Below are 17,350 nucleotides of genomic sequence, written 5' to 3'. Positions count from 1 at the left end.
TTCCATTACATTTGCGATGGGATGCATCCGGAACTGTCTTCCGCACAATTGATGACACAGTCTTGGATGGGGTTAGGCTTGGGTCAAGGTTTACGGATAGATAAAAGTTAGGGCTAAGTAATGATCGTCATTCCTCACAATGTAATGTAATACGTACGACTGTAGGCGCGTTCTTCTATAGGTCTCTCTCTCTGCATATATGAATGTGCATTAGCAGGACTGAGGACAGTCTCAAGAGAGTCTTGGCACCAACGTTCCTCTAAATTTTAATGTCCATATCCATCTTCAGATACAGTAGCATTATTAGGCTGCCACAGCTCCCCTATGAGAGGCTGCAGATATCCTGCTAGGAAAGATAGTACTTGGGTTTCACATTTAGATTTAACTAATGTTGTTTTTTATTCTGAGTGACTTATAATGAAGGAAATATATAGATTGTAGAATAACGATTCTAATGTGCATTGAGAACTAAACCCTCTGAAATTGTATTTAGACTAGGTCAAATAATAAGGCAAATTAGTTTTGATGCCACTAATATTTTTAACGCATGAGCGCAATTGATTTTTCGGAGGTTGTAGCGGACTCAAAATTAAAGCTAGAGTGAAGATACTGGCATCACATGAAACTAGAAAACCGAATGAATCCATCCAACCATATCGTACTAGCTTGTCTCCAAGGAGGCTAAATAATGCTCCAAACTTACACTAAATTTTAGGCGAGGAAAAACTGGCATGGCCATTTTCAAAAGGGTCCCTTGACCTCTGACCTCAAGATATGTGAAGGAAAATGGGTTCTATGGGTACCCACGAGTCTCCCCTTTAAAGACATGCCCACTTTATGATAATCACATGCAGTTTTGGGGCAAGTCATAGTCAAGTCAGCACACTGACACACTGACAGCTGTTGTTGCCTGTTGGGCTGCAGTTTGTAATGTTATGATTTGAGCATATGTGTGTCTGCCCGGCGTAACTACACTCTGTCTGCCTGGATTAACGATAGCGATTGCCTGATAAACAATGTGTGTATTTGTGCTACGTTAGCAGCTCTAGCATTGCCAGAGGCTTCTTGCTCGCCGCCGCCACACACATACAGTCTGTCAGCACTACGTAACTTTAACAATTGTCCGTGTGTGTGTTGGCGGTGAGTGTGAGGTTGTTGGTGGCATTATAGCTGTGAACGTAGGTGTAGCAGTGTGTGTACAGTTTATTTGTTGCTGAATAAATGCTACGAAACTACTGCTCCTCCGCTCAAGCGAGCCCCGAGCGAGCCATAGACCGGAGCCAACTTCCTGTATCCTGCAACTCCGGCACCGCCTCTTAAGGTGGGCTCTTAAAATGCTTAATGTCGGTTAACGGTTAATTATGAACATCCCTACTAAATGCAGTACCTGTGAGGGTTTCTGGATAATATGTGTCATTGTTTGTGTTGTTAATTGATATCCAATAATAAATGTATACATACATTTGCATAAAGCAGCATATTTTTCCCACTCCCGTGTTGATAAGAGTATTAAATACTTGTCAAATCTCCCTTTAAGGTACATTTTGAACAGATAAAAATGTGTGATTAATTTGCAGATTAACCACAATTAACTATGGACAATCATGCTATTAATCGTGATTCAATATTTTAATCAATTGACAGCCATCCAGTATCCATTGAGATACATTGTTGATTTCTAATATGAATGATGAAAGTTCACAACTGTGACCCTCCACTGGGAGCCTGTTTTGTAAATTCATTCTGGCTCTGTATACAAAATGATTTGTGGATGTATGCGTAGGTTACACACTGACCTTTCCCCTTTGCACGCAACAAACAAAAGGCACTTTCAGATGGGAGGGAGGAGGACCTCGTTCATACCAAAACCCCTCTAATTTCCAGCAGCTTTTTTCGCTCTGTTTGTAATAGATATCTCTGCAAACACACACGCTCACCGCGACTTCTCAAGAAGGTCAAATTGGCCATGCAACCAACACATTTAAGTTGTTCCGTGGACGCCTGAGCACACGTCTGCTGGAGATTCGAGTAAACAGCTTCCACCGCAAGTGTTTACGTAGCACCGAGATTCACTGGAGGACACCTACACAGGTCTGCTGTTCTGCCTAACGATTAAACACAGGGGAAAATGTTTGCTTGGACACGCCAAATATTTGTTCATTGGGCTTTACCTACCACTAAGCTCTTAAAATATGCAGTAATTGATACTATTGCACAGGGGGTCCTAACCTTTTTTTTATATATATATACTGTAAGTAAAGGAACCTCAAATAGATGTGCATTAAATCATGATTGTTAGCTGTTAGGTTTGGTACAAATTGAATCATGACTATATACAATAAATCAGGTTACAAGACAGGGATAACATCTGGTACAGTTGGTTCTAAATATGTGGGGGTCAAGAAGTTCATCACAGTTGTAGCATGCCTCAAGAATAACTTCTTAAGTTTAAATGTACAAGTGGTGTTTGGATGGTTTCCATGCATGGAAGGTCTGTGGATATACCCGGCGGAGATTAAGTGAAAACCAGACATCTCTAGCAAAAACAACACCCAAAGCTGTCTCTTTTCAAAAGGTAAATGCAAGACTATGTAACCTCTGCTGAATAGCAGCCACTGTTTGCCAAAAGTAACAATTATGGGATACTGCTACAGAGAAGTCATCAAGTCTGTGTCCATTACACAGCAATATCCAGCTAAAGTTTGTTAACATGAGGTAACATTAGCACCATATTCTACAGGTCATACCAGACCCATTATGCTTGCCGTTATGTCCCCCAAGCAAGGGGTGATCGAGTCAAAAATGACACCATCACGTGTTGGGGCGTAAAATGCGAAGGCTTCCCAAGTTGTCGCAGCGCCTGGGCACCTCTGAATATCTGTAAATAGGCGTCCGCTGTGCTCGCTGGGCTTTTTGGAATTTATGGCCCTAACCATGGCTTTGAAATATTAGTAGCATAACTGCAATCTGACCCGCCAGATGGTTTGTTTCACGGAACCATCTGAGAAACCTTCATTGGAAACTGTTTGGAAAAAGGGCAGGCACTTAAAAAAACATACTTGGCAAGTGATTGGATGAACCATCAAAATCAATCAAATTAGCAAAAGCAAAACAAACCTACCGAAGGCGAAAACATCGCTCTTCTACTATATGCTATACTCGCCAGTTCTGATAGAACTGATGCTAATGCATCATCTATGCTAACCTCTTTAGGAGACGCCATTGTTGTTTAGAACGAACAGTCGCCTCCCTGTGTCGTCTCACACACCTAAGCCACGCCCGTAGCTGCCAGTAGCTCCTCACAGGACGCCGATTGGTCCGCGTTTTGGCGAGCCAGATACAAACGCATTACTTGAAGATTGGATTCTCATGTGACATTTGATCCCGCAATTCTTGCATGATCTCGCGACATCGCAATGTCAGCCTGACTAAGCTGTGTATTGATAAATCCACGGCGCTGTCCGTGGTGCTGAAGTAGCAGACAGATTTTGTAATCGAGACTTTTTCTCTGACAAAAGAGTCATTCATGGGGAAGTTCGTTAGTCGCAGGTGAACAAATCACATACTGATAAAAGCAAATAACTTAAATCAAGAAGTATGATTATGAATTAGAAAGACGGCCAATTCGCTTTTAAATGCTTTAAAAGTAGGAGATCTTAGAAATCTAAATTTAAGAAAATATTTTGCCAGCGGAATCAAATCGTTTACAGGATATTAAACCTTTCAACCTTCATAACAGTGATTGTATAAAAGCGATAAAATACGTCCATGAATATGAGATGTGAGTTTCCTCCCCGGCATTGAGGAGTTTGGTTGGTGGCATTTTGCCGGTAACACTTGTTTACATCTTGCTTCTTTACAGAATACTGTATGTAGTTTTTATGCCCTCTGGCTTTTTGGAGAATACTGCAAAAAACAACGCCCAAAACTGCCCAACTCTGACTATAGGAGCTACTAACCTATACAGAGTTTTGGGGGGTTTTAACCAATAATTTTATTCCCACATGATGGTTTATTTTCCGTTTCAGAGGTTTTTCCAACATAGAAACACTTAATCTTAATGGTGTTTGTAACTTTTGGCAGAAGAAATATAAAATTTGAATAAACAAAAACAGATATTAGCATCTTCGATACAGTATACAATCAACATCAAGTTGGTTTCGTGACTAAGCATCCATATTTAACCCCAGTCATGACCCCATTCTGTGACCTTTTGTCCTGTATTTTTGCATTTCATGATCACTGGGGAACCTTTGCACAATATAAAAAATTCACTGAAAGTTATCTGCCTAATTAAGAATAATAACCACAATGTTTCTTTTGTGTTTGACAAGCTTCATCATGCAGATGGCGCATTCAGCTCTAATCAGGGGGCTGAAATGTTTAATGTTTGGCTGTTGTGAAGCTTAGCAGAGACGGTACAATCAAAACGCTGGATTGTGAATATTAAGATTCCCATGACTGTTGGAAGGAAATATTCCAGCGCTTCTTGCTGGTGACGCGTGCAGTGCCGCGGTCTGGGAACCATGACGCAAACTTAACAAAGTCCGCAAACTTAAAACCCCAACGACCCTCTGCACCATCACGGAGCATTTTCCTCCACTTCGTCTCTGAAAATGAGACAGAATTATTTGGAACGCGTCGCGAGTGCTGATGAGTTTACATGCAAGCCGGCATGTTTACTTCAACGTAATTTCCCTCGTTGTCTAAATCCTTGTGTTGTTGGCAAACCACTCGGACAAATTAGCTTTGACGGATCTAGGGAACCCTGCCTTCCTTTCGTTTCTGTGTGTTGCATCCAAACAGAGACAGTGTGTGTGTGTGTGTGTGTGTGTGTGTGTGTGTGTGTGTGTGTGTGTGTGTGTGTGTGTGTGAGAAAAAGAAAAGAGAGGGACTGAGAGGTCTCTGAGACGGCTGGGTATGGACCCAGGTTGTCCATCATGGTTGGACCGAATATAGAAGTGGTCACTCCTGACAGCTCTACAATCTTAGATTTTCCAGTCTATTTGAGATGAAGAGGGATCACAGGGGGTGTTAGCCTGCTCCGTAGCTAATGGTTGCAAAAGCCAGAGTTATCGGCACTGAAAGACTCATCCATCTTCTCACCACTCCAGCGGTGAAAAGCAAACACGCAGAACAAGACGCCCATACAGCATCCAGCTCTCACACTCTTGGCCAAACACACCTAACAGAGATAACAAGACGCTTAAGAGGCTGGGGAGGGCTGGGAGTTACCCACGGGGCTGAAATGTAAATAAATCCTAGTTGTTGAATAAAAACAGCTACAAGCAGAGATTCGCTAGCCATATTTGGTCATATTAGGTGTCATTTCTACATTACAACTATATGGAAAAGTATTTAAGATGTGTCACAGTGTACTTCATATATGTATTAAGGATCTATAGTACATTGATCTTTCCTTGTATGTTCATTACCTTTCATAGTTATTCAGGATGATACAAACATTTTAACAGTAAAATGTAGCTTCTTCTTGTTCAATTTCGAGGTGTACACTTTCTACTTGTATTTCACTACATTTTAAAGACAAAAATTGTTTTTTTTTCTCCACTACATTTACCTGGAAGCTGTAGTTATTAGTAGGGATGTCAAAGGTAACGCGATACTAATGTGTTAACGCATTAACGATCTTTCGGAAGTTGTAGCGGGCTAAATTTTGAAGCTAGAGTGGAGATGTCATCATATCATATGCAACTAGAAAACCTGAGGATTCCATTGGTACGCTTACGCTAAATTTTAGGCGAGGAAAAACTGTCATGGCCATTTTCAAAGGAGTCCCTTGACCTCTGACCTCAAGATATGTGAATGATAATGGGTTCTATGGGTACCCACGAGTCTCCCCTTTAAAGACATGCCCACTTTATGATAATCACATGCAGTTTGGGGCAAGTCATAGTCAAGTCAGCACACTGACGGCTGTTGTTGCCTGTTGGGCTGCAGTTTGCCATGTTATGATGTGAGCATATTTTTTATGCTACATGCAGTACCTGTGAGGGTTTCTGGACAATATTTGTCATTGTTTTGTGTTGTTAATTGATTAAGTAAGTAAATACATACATACATTTGCATATAAACCAAGCATATTTGCCAACTCCCATGTTGATAACAGTATTAAATACTTGATAAATCTCCCTTTAAGGTAAATTATGAACAGATAAAAAAATTTGTGATTTATTTGCGATTAATCGTGATTAAATATTTGAATCAATTGACAGCCCTAGTTAATAGTTTAGGTTAAAAGTCCGCAGCCCGCGACCGTGGGCCGGGGGACGCCGTTATCAGCGGTAACCTCTGTATGAGTGCAGTGCAATGCGGCAACGATTAGCTAGCCAGTGGTACACACACACAGCTTCCATTCACATGATGGTTATCAAATGACGTACTCTATTGGTATCGTATCACTTTAAGGGTGCTGGTATTAGTACTAGCATCATATTTTTTTAAACGATAACCAGCCCTTTAATAATACAATATGTATTTAGCAATGTAACACTCTGATAGGGACAAATCTGCCCATACTTCTGTAATTCTACTTCATTGAAATGAAGAAAGCAGGACTTTTACTTGTAAACAGGGCTGTGTATTGGCAAGAATCTTGTGATACGATATGTTTATGATACAGGGGTTATGATTCAATATATTGTGATATATTGTGATACTGTATATCTAATTTTAGGAAAATTGTCATTATATAAAGAACGCACCACCATATGCATAAAATCTGAGTGAAATAAAGTTTACGTTTTTAAGCAATCACAACGGTGGGATGTGTACTTGCATTCATCAGTCCCTGTAACATCGGAAATCAGAGGATGCTTATTGTTGCAAATTAAATAAAGTATTGGCTTATTAATCTTTTCATGTAAACTATTAATTAAAAAATGAATAGTGTTTTTGAGAATCGAAAACAAAACATAATATCGTGATACTCTTTTCTATATTTTATCATTACTTTTTATTTGTTTCTTATTGTTTCTGTATTTTCTTTCTTTCTTACACCCCTACTTGTAATGGAGTATTTAAACATTGAGGTATTATTACTTTTACTTATGTAAAAGATCTCACTACTCCTTCTATCCTGTCAGTTTGTGTCCAACACTTATATTACAAATGTGTAGGATTAGTAAATAATTCCACAACATTAAACTAGCACAGTATGTTTTGCTGGAATGTTATACATTTCACATTGAGGCATCAATCATTATTAATAAGAAGTGATAATATGTATTTCCCCTTTAATCATACTGCACGGCAAAAAAACATATTAAAATCTATTTCCTTTAATTCAACAAGTCATTTTGCAGCCTCCTGAGTGAATGATGGCCTCCAGAGAGAAAGCTGGTCATTCTGCAGCTGCAGTTCACTGCCTGAGGTTGTACAGTCCCTTCCACCCTTTTCCAGCCACAGACAGATCCTCTCATCGAGGAACGTGCCATTTTCTTAACGCCGGCCGCCCTGTATCAGGACCCGTAGCGAGCGCTCCGATTGACGATGATAATTTAATCGCCGTCTTTCAGCCGAGCGGACCACCGGGGAGGCAAGCAGACGTCCAGACCAATGTGCAAGGGAGTATTTCAGCAACGAGGTTTAAGAGCTATAACTATGATATATTCCATCAGGGATTGTTCTAATGGTTCTCACCAGCGTGGGAGGATTTGTAGGGTCAACGAAATGTATTGTGCTGACCCGCAGTTGGTGCTTTTGGCACTAAGCCTGATAAAGCAGGACGTCTTTTATAGGTCGCTACGCAGACCATGAATATGGGTTAAACAAAGAATTTTGTGAAGTCAGGCATAGGACAATCAAAATTACAGATTTCTTTATGTAGTTTATGAGTAAATTAAAAAATAAAATCTACACTATTTTCAGGGAAACGTGTCAATTTAGTGCTGTTGTCAGCTGATAGAAACACCAAAGTTCCACACTACTTTTTGAAAGCTTTTCCAGTTACGGTTCTAAATGTCCTCCTGTACCTACACTCAGACATCTACCTTGGTAAAAAAAAAATTACACATGAAGGGACGAAACAGCCAAATAGCTCCAGCAAACAATCCTCCTTAGTATTCAGCCTCTCCGCCATCAATGGAAAATTAAATGTCTCTTAAGCTTTATTCATAAGCTGTAAGCTGATATCATCTGAGGTCAGGTTTCTTTCTAAACAGGCATTTCCCCGCTGCCATTGTTGTTGCTATATTTAGCAGCAGAGGGAGAGGACACACGTGCCACTCATGGAGGGGCATATAGGGGCCTCTGTTTAACTAGCCACAGTCACAACAGGCCAGTGTGCTGCTGCTGCTGCTGCAGCACAGAGGACTCTGTGTCCCACTGACACCATTACCATACAGGACAGCAGGTCACCAACAAGTACGGTGAACCACTGGGGAACCCCTGCCAATACACAGTATCTAATGGGTTGTTTTTCAGACTTCAGATTGTGTAATAGACATTGTAAAAAGCGCAACAAGTCACACTTTTACCACAAAATGACCCTGATAAAGCAGCATTGGGTAGATACTGCAGCACTGTTGATCAGGAGCAACTCTTATTTGGCCAGGTGCAGGAGCAAAACCTCTCCATACAATCGAATCTCAATTGCCAATACCAACCTTCCATTAATATTCCAGTTGATATTATTTTTACATGCCGCATAACCTAAAACTAGAAGTACCGCCTCGCAGTTGTATGCCTCCACCAACCAGTCAAGTTGCAGTTTACATCAATACGGGAACCGGCGGCTATCTGCCAGCTAATGGTGCTAACAACGTGAACAGGGCTAACATCGGCCACAGTGCTGACCAAGCTAATTGTTTTAACCTGGGGGGGAACCAGAGGGTGGTTGCTACGATTCTGCGACAACGCAATCTTACCACTGTGGGTTTGGGGATGGCGTTATCAGCGGTAAACGCTGTGTGAGCGCAGTGCAACTATTATTTGGCCAGGTGCAGGAGCAAAATAATGCCAACCTTCCATCAATATCCCAGTTAATATTATTTGTACATTTGCTGCATATCCTAATACTACAATTACCACCTCGCAGTTCTATGCCTCCACCAACCAGTCAAGCTGCACTTTACGTCCATGTCTGTGCAGAATGTCATCGCTTCATCATTTTAACCTATTAGACATTTGTGTGAAATTGTCATAATGAGCATACAATTCTACTAATAGCATACTAATTCTACTAATTCATGTTTGGATAAAAACATGCTTTGTGAGGTCACGGTGACCCTGGCCTCTGACTATCAAATTCTTATCAGTTTATCCTTGAGTTAAAGTAGGCGTTTGTACCAAATTTGAAGAAATCCCTTTGGGCGTTCCTGAGATATCATGTTCACGAGAATGGGACGGATGTGAGGTTACAGTGACCTTTGACCACCAAAATCTAATCATTTCATCCTTGTGTCCCGCACTCGGGTCAGACTTGGGCTCATTTTATTTCACTCACTTCACATTTAACTTCACCTCTTTCATTGTGCCCATATACGCCTTTGCACTGCAGAGCACACATACAGTATGCGAGTGGGTAAAATACTACATCATTAATGAGGAAAATATTAATTACATTCTCTTATTTTAAGAGGTATTTGAGACATTTGAGACATTTTTTGGAGTTCATCATATAAATGCAGCGATCCCACCCAGCAGAATAAAAATAAACCAAGTACACTTAAAATGACATGATGTGTCGCTAAGAGGTGTATTTGTGCTAGGTATGGAATATGGGAGAGAGTCAAACAATGAAAACAAGGGGCAGGAACCAAATCACTCATCCTAAGTAGGTAAAAATGGATGGATGAAAGATATAGGGCTTTTACCTTCCATAGATGATGATGATGTTGGTGTCAATGATGGTGGCGGGGGACAGCAACGGTGACGCTGACGTCTCACTCACTTGGGTGTCCTTCGGATGCCAGGTCAGGAAAAAGGTGGGCTGACTTTGGCCTTTGACATCAGAAATGGGAACAAAGTGGACAAAGTGAAAGAGCAGCGCTTGCCATGCCTTCATTACCACCTCTGAGTTTCCCTTGAGCAAGGCGCTTTAACCCCTAAGGGCCTACAGATAAGCCCTGTGGTTGTACTGGGCAGCTTCCAGGTGTGTGAGATGTGAGTGTGTGAGCACGATGTTCCTGGAAAAATGAGCATTGCTTTCAGTAAAAACTTCTCAAGATGGGAAACGGTCTTTCCCGTGTTGCCTAATCCTAATCTTTTGCGATAACACTGGTGATGTTTCTAAAAAAAATTGTCAAAATAATGAACTTTTCACTACATATTTTGCTCATTGAATGCACATATCATTCTAGACAAAACTGGACTCTTCAGTTAGGTGATGATTTGAGTCTGGCATACACAATCTGTGGCTAAATAGAGTACTATATTTAATACGAGCCCCCCCTGCCTGGATACAGACACCCATGCTAATAGCTCCATGATTAATATGGTATATTTTCTCTATGGGGAGGTGTTTCCGTGAAAAGCCACGAGGCCTTAAAATGTTACAACCTAGTTTTTTAGTAGCTTACACCAATTTTCCAGCCGTGTCTGCAGTCTAAAAATGGTTCTCCGACTCTCATGCACACCTCCGAAATAGTGGTTGCGCCGTAAAAATGTCCCCTTATCTTTCCTGTGTGTGTAAATCCTGGCTTGTCTAATCCGAGCGGTATAACCCAAATAGAGAATGGCTGTGGTGAGACAGGAAGGATAAGTGGTGGGGGGGAGAAGGAAAACAAGAGGGAGGTGAAATCCCAACGTAGGAAAGAAGAAAATCAAGTAAAAACAGAAAATTAAGTGCATACAGTACGTTGCCATTTCATATTAATAGCGAGAAACACGTGCCTGCGCTGCTCCCGATGTGTTTTGGAAGCGAGGAGCGGTTTCTGTTCTGATTTGAAAAATGAGTTTAGCATCTCTAAGCGTTGGATTCAAACCCACTGTACTCTGCATTTTGGACAGCAGACATGCCATCTGCTGCAACTTTAAAAGGTTTAAGTAATAAAATATGAGACAAAGCAACAGCCAACTCAACCTTTGACACAGCAGTTCTGCAGAATAAAAATAAACCAAGGGAAAGAAACACTTTAAATGACGTGTGGTGTTGCTAAGAGGTGTATTTGTGCATATGGGAGAGTGTAAAATAATGGAAACAAGGGTCAGGAAAACAGGTAAAGAGCGGCAGGTACCAAATCACTCGTCCTAAGTGGGTAAAAATGGATGGATGAAAGATATATGGCTTTTACCTTCCATAGATGATGATGATGTTAGTGTCGATGATGGTGACGGCGGCAGCGATGCTGACGTCTTCCTCACTCGGGTGACCCTCAGGATGCCAGGACAGGAAAAAGGTGGGCTGACTATTCAGCAGCCGGTGGTGCGCCCCTGCCGATGACATCAGAAGTGAGAACATTAGGTTTTACTCATCGCCTCAGGTGCATTTTCTCCGACTTCCCCCACCCCTCCGCTGACCACACTTTTGTTGTAGCCACAGTACGTTTTCCACTCCGTTTGCCTTGTGGTCGCTTGCACATTAGTGCAGGAGACAAGACTTTTTTGGATCTTACATGGTTGGACAAAATCAGGTTGTAAAAAGTCTTGTTCTTCTTATTAGGTGAGAGCAATGGAAAATGTAGAAACTTTAACAGTATTTTAGAGTGAAACTGATTTCTACATGGCTGAGGGGAGTCATGCAAGCCAAAATTCTGGGGGGCATGGATGTCCTTCCCGAATAAAAAATATTTCTAAATTTCTAAAATTTTACTTATGTATTCAAAGTCTTTGTGGGGGTTGTTTTAAAACTTAACTAAACCAGCTTTTGTAGCACAGTAATCTCCCGACTTATATTATGGTAAATACTGTACATACATCTAAATTATTAATATATAATAAATGTTAAAATATATATTATCATACACATGTAATTTCTTGTGCTGTTATGGTTATTGAAAATGACCATATAAATATCCACTCACTTCAACACTAGCTTCTACTTTGCTGCCATTTTTCTTGATAAAGAGCTAAATCTTGTCTGCTTCACCCAAACAGTTTAAGAGGCATAGTTTCACAGAAAAAGACTGTATCCACAACGCAAATGAATGAGGAGAATATAGATAATAAAGCTACATCACACACAATATTTCAACTAATTCTACATACATTTCCATGACAGAAAAAATGTCCTATCATTATATAACTCTCAACTCAGATAACCTACCTGTTGTACTATCAACCTCCTGACTGAGGACAGGGCTGAGGCTTTATGTCGTCTTTTTAAAAAAGAAAAAATGACAAGATTACCCTCTGCATCTTGACCTGGAGATGTTAAACGGAATTCAGTGTTTTCCTAACCTGTGACAGCGGTGTTAAAAACAACAACAACAAAAAACTAGCATCCTGTAGGCTAACTAGGATGCTATGCTATCACAAGCAACCAATAACAGTGTGCTAGCTAGCGAGCCGCTAGCGAGCCGGAGGCTAAACAACCAGACTGAGGTCATGCTGCTAACTTTTAGCTGATACTTTGCTTATATTTCTCAAACGCAATAAAGAGTGTAACGTTATAACTGAATATATTTCATTTTTAAACGTTTGAAAAAAGTTCAGTAACACACCGTTTTAAGCTGTAGCCTACTGTACATCTCCCACTGTACATCTCCTCCAGCAGTGACGCAGTAATTTACTAAGTGCGCGCACCTGCTGTCACAAACAACATTAATTAGGTGCGCTCGAGATGACATAAAGCTGCGTTCAAGTCCCCATGGTCAAGTCGGACAGTTTCCAGCAGCATTCACTGAATTTACAGGAAGTCACAGAAAAAGTGACATCCTGTTAGATCCGATCTGTAGGCTACTTGTAGTTTTCAGACCACGTTGGGATTTATTTATATTTGTTTGTAAATATATGCGGAATATATGTGGAATGTGTGTGTGTAAAGCACTTTGTAATGAGCACTCGTTTTGATAAGTGCTTATAAATAACCTAATGGTATTTTTCTTTTCTAACTAACAGAATCCAACATATGAAGGTAAATAAAGCAATATCTGACCCTAAATCTATTAGCACATGACGTCGATGATTGGTGGTTCCCTGGCTGATGACCCTGCAGCTGGCCAAAGGGCACCGTTGGAGGTGAGGCAGGCAGTAATGCCCAGCAGGTAGCAACACCCACCTGTATTTCCAATGTAAATTGATTATTTATTATCTGGTATGATAAAACCTGGTCTTAGTATTTTAAATTATTGTCTTTAATTACCTTTTATTATTTTAAAGAACTACTGGTTTTAGTGTCAGAAACTAACAAGCTGCAGCTGTGGTCAGCTCGCGATTGGTTCGGGTGGGTGTGTGGGCGGGACCTTGAAACCTTGGCTCCACTGCCTGATCACTACTGCGCAGACTCTGGCTCCAAATGACATCAAAATCTCAATATGGCAGCTCCCGTATCCAGGATAGTTTGGCTTCACTTCTGTACAGTGGAAGGAAGTGGAGATGCGTCGTCCATCTATATATATACAGTCTATGGTTTGTATACAAACAAACTTTGTGAGACAAAGGTCTAGCTATGTGTGATGCCACTGATGGGTTGCTTTTGGTATGAATATGACGTTTTTTAAAACAGGCACAGACATTTTAAGTCTCCAAAATTCATAGCCTCCAGAGAATGAGCACGGCCTCCTGCACTGCCCAACATCAAGGACATTTCTCTGCTATCATGTGGCAACATTTTTTCTTCGCTTCCGCATTTTTTCAACTCCGTCTGTGCCTGGATGAAGTATTCCGCAGTAAGTCGTGCTACTACCAGTCCAACTCTGCCTGATAGTTACACCACGTGGCAAGTTGCCTGGATATCTCTGGATTCAACAGTGCAAATTTCCCTGACACATTCTTGAACCGATGTAAAACATCCCTTCAATGTAAAACATCCCTCACATACTCGTGAAATTAGTTCTGTCATTTTAAAAGGTTTGCAGCATTTACAGGCCCGTTCTTCCTTTTGTCTCCAACATATACACATTGAAAAAAAAAATTTTCTTTTGTCTGCCATCTTCAAGACTACAGAAGCAGAAAGTGCTGGTGCTACATTTCCATTACACAATATCTAACATGTGTGTGTGTGCCCAAACCAGGGGTGACACACACACACACACACATTCACAGACTGTGTCTCATTCTCAATGCAGTGGCATACTGGGGACATGAAGCAGAGCCTTTTGTGTGAGTGACTGGGGGGACTGTAGCGATGACATGGTACCTCTCCTGACCCTTAGGGTGAAAAGGCAGACACCCAACATTTGTTTCCACTGTGGGCTCTATTCCAAAGTTAGTACCAGTTATAAATCCACAGTAAGTAAGGAGGGGGGGCACTAGTGATGCCATTTATCGGCAGTCCTGATGGAAATAGCCACTCAGGTAGTCCAAATAAAGATAATGAGAAACTTGAACAAGGTCACAACAGCTGATTATTCAGCCGATTAGACTGTTGACAGGCATTAAATAGGCATTATCAGTCGCTATAAGCACCATAGATGTGCATCAATAGGGGCCTACTACACCTACTAATAGGTTTTATCATCTATTCAAATGGTAGATATCCAAATGGGAGGTCGGGGTTACCGATTGGGACACAAAACACAGGGCTTTCACTAGGGATGTGCCAATCTGATACTCAGTATCGGTCCGATACTGGCCAAAATCATGGATCGGATATCGGAGGGAAAAAAAGTATAATCTGATCTGATCCATTTCCGTCACATACGCTCTTCTAAGTCGGCGTTGCCAGGTCATTTTGCCGTGGCTAAAGCCCAGAATGTTTTGAGTGTAGCCCAGACAGAAAACTTACTGTTTGTGAATGTGCAATAGTGTTCGTTACAGAACCGACTGTCAACTAAAATGCAGGTCTCTAAACCAACTGTGTGTGAGGGAGAGATGGTCAGCGCTGAGTGACTTACAGCAGGAAGAGGAGAGGAGAAATGGCAGAGCGTTTTGTCTTCTTCATGATTGTAGCTGCCGTTCCATTTTATTTTACAAACCTCAAGTTGCATAACATTACATTACTGCATTGCTCCAAAACTAACTAAAACGTTAAATGACAATTTTACTGGAGGTGAAAACTCAGTGTGCAATCGCACTTTGGAGAGAGAAAGACAGACAGACAGACGGCAGCACTAGATGATGGAGAGGTAAACAGTGCACGCACTACACTGCATTAACTGTATCTGAAAATTATGTGCATGTGAGTGAAAAGGAAACCCTTTTAATATTTCAATAAACTAATATTAACATATAGAGATGGAAGAAAAATGCAGATCTCAACTTAAGTAAAAGTAGTATTACTACAGTGTAAAATACTAGCTACAAGTAAAAGTCCTGCATTCAAAATATTAGGCTACTCAAGTAAATGTACATAAGTATTAGCATCAACATATACTGAAAGTACCAAAAGTACTCATTATGCACAATAATATATATTATATTATTGTATTTTAATTATTGATGCATTAAAGTGTTCAGCACTTTATTGTTGTATTGTATTTTAATGACTTTATATACTGCTTGGTAGTTTAATCTATAATAATACATCATCATTTAATAGTGTATTCATTTTGTATTAATAACCTGAATCTGCAAAGTAGCTGAAGTTATTACATTTATAAAATGAGAAATGTTTTAGGCATCATTGGGCAAAGATTCCATAATAACCTTTCAGCATATTGTAATTCAAGTTTCCTGAGATAACTTCAGACTCTGTTTTCAGGCTTTAAAAAATCTAATGTGATGGGAGATTTTGGCCAATCACAGGTCATTTCAGAGAGAGAGAGAGCGTGTTCCTATTGGCTTTTCATTCAATGGAGGCAGCTGTCAATCACTCGCAAACTCTGATCAAACGGTCAAACTAGGCAGCGCTGATCAAATATGAATCAATATTCTGTTTTGTTGAGAGTCTCAGAGGGTATTCTCATTGAGTCTTTACTCCTGGTTAAATAAAGGTTAAATAAAAAATAAAATAACAGTTTCCAGTTCCTTCTTTTGTCCCATGTTTCTTATTATTTTCTTAATTTTGACAGTTTTCTTCCATCCCTAAATACTCTTGTTGCATAATTTTCCAGAGTCAAGTGAAAGAACCTTGCAGGAAATATTGCATATGTGGATGGTAATAACCTTTGACAGTTCACATGATTGCGATCGTTTCTCAAGAGAGAGATGCTCAACACTGTTCGCACTCATAACAGCTGAACTGATTCACTCATCACCATTCACCGTCTGGGCTGCTGGTTTTCTGTGAGATTTCCTTGCACCTCTACCCCTTTGATTTGCAGAAGAAGAGTTACCTTACTCTCCTGATGAAATGGGACAGTATCTCTTCTCAAGGTTCCTCTCCTCAAGAGACAAGTCAAAGCAGATTGGAACAACTTGAAAACAAAAAAAACAGTGAACCCTAATATGCAGTATATACTGGAAATACAGTTTTTGAAATTGACTATTAAAGAATCAAAAGAGGGGAATCCACATGAAATACATTCAGGTAGATGTTTTTCAAAGGGAAATATTTCAGTGCTTTAAATTCAGTGTTTTTTAAATTTCAATTAGGGCTATCAACCAATTCAAATATTTAATCGTGATGAATCGTAAATTAATCACACATTTTTTATCTGTTCAAAATGTACCTTAAAGGGAGATTTGTCAAGTAGTTAATACTCTTATCAACATGGGAGTGGGCAAATATGCTGCTTTATGCAAATGTATGTATATAGTTATTATTGTAAGATAATTAACAAATGAAAACAATGACAAATATTGTCCAGAAACCCTCACAGGTACTGCATTTAGCATAAAGAATATACTCAAATCAGAACATGGCAAACTGCAGCCCAACAGGCAACAACAGCTGTCAGTGTGTCAGTGTACTGACTTGACTATGACTTGCCCCAAACTGCATGTGATTATCATAAAGTGGGCATTTCTGTAAAGGGGAGACTCGTGGGTACCCATAGAACCCATTTTCATTCACATATCTTGAGGTCAGAGGTCAAGGGACCCCTTTGAAAATGGCCATGACAGTTTTTCCTTGCCAAAATTTAGCACAAGTTTGGAGCGTTTTTTAACCTCCTTCCTGACATGCTATTATGACATGGTTAGTACCAATGGATTCCTTATGTTTAATTGTCCCATGTGATGCCAGTATCTTTATTCTAGCTTTAACTCTAAATCAGAAGTTGCGTTAATGCGTCAAAGAAATTAGTGGCCTTAAAACAAATTTGCGTTAACGCGTTATTATCGTGTCAACTTTGACAGCCCTACTAATAACATAACTAATCTCTGCATTCCATCTGCCTTTTTCACATTT

General features: G+C 40.2%; 1 long non-coding RNA gene across 5 annotated transcripts in view; it reads right to left on the bottom strand.

Annotated features, from left to right (window-relative positions):
• Positions 1-17,350, bottom strand: part of LOC119479398 — a 379,295-nt gene that overhangs the window by 70,567 nt on the left and 291,378 nt on the right. For all 5 annotated transcript variants that reach the window (XR_005204671.1, XR_005204673.1, XR_005204675.1 and 2 more), the window contains 2 exons: positions 11,253-11,391; positions 9,834-9,960 (listed from right to left, as the gene is read on the bottom strand). This is a non-coding gene — a long non-coding RNA (uncharacterized LOC119479398). The remainder of the gene's footprint in view (positions 1-9,833; positions 9,961-11,252; positions 11,392-17,350) is intronic.

Source organism: Sebastes umbrosus, chromosome 20, assembly GCF_015220745.1.
Source record: "Sebastes umbrosus isolate fSebUmb1 chromosome 20, fSebUmb1.pri, whole genome shotgun sequence".
NCBI lineage: Eukaryota > Metazoa > Chordata > Actinopteri > Perciformes > Sebastidae > Sebastes > Sebastes umbrosus.
The sequence above is the reverse complement of the archived record's forward strand: the minus strand, read 5'-3'. Positions and strand labels throughout refer to the sequence as shown.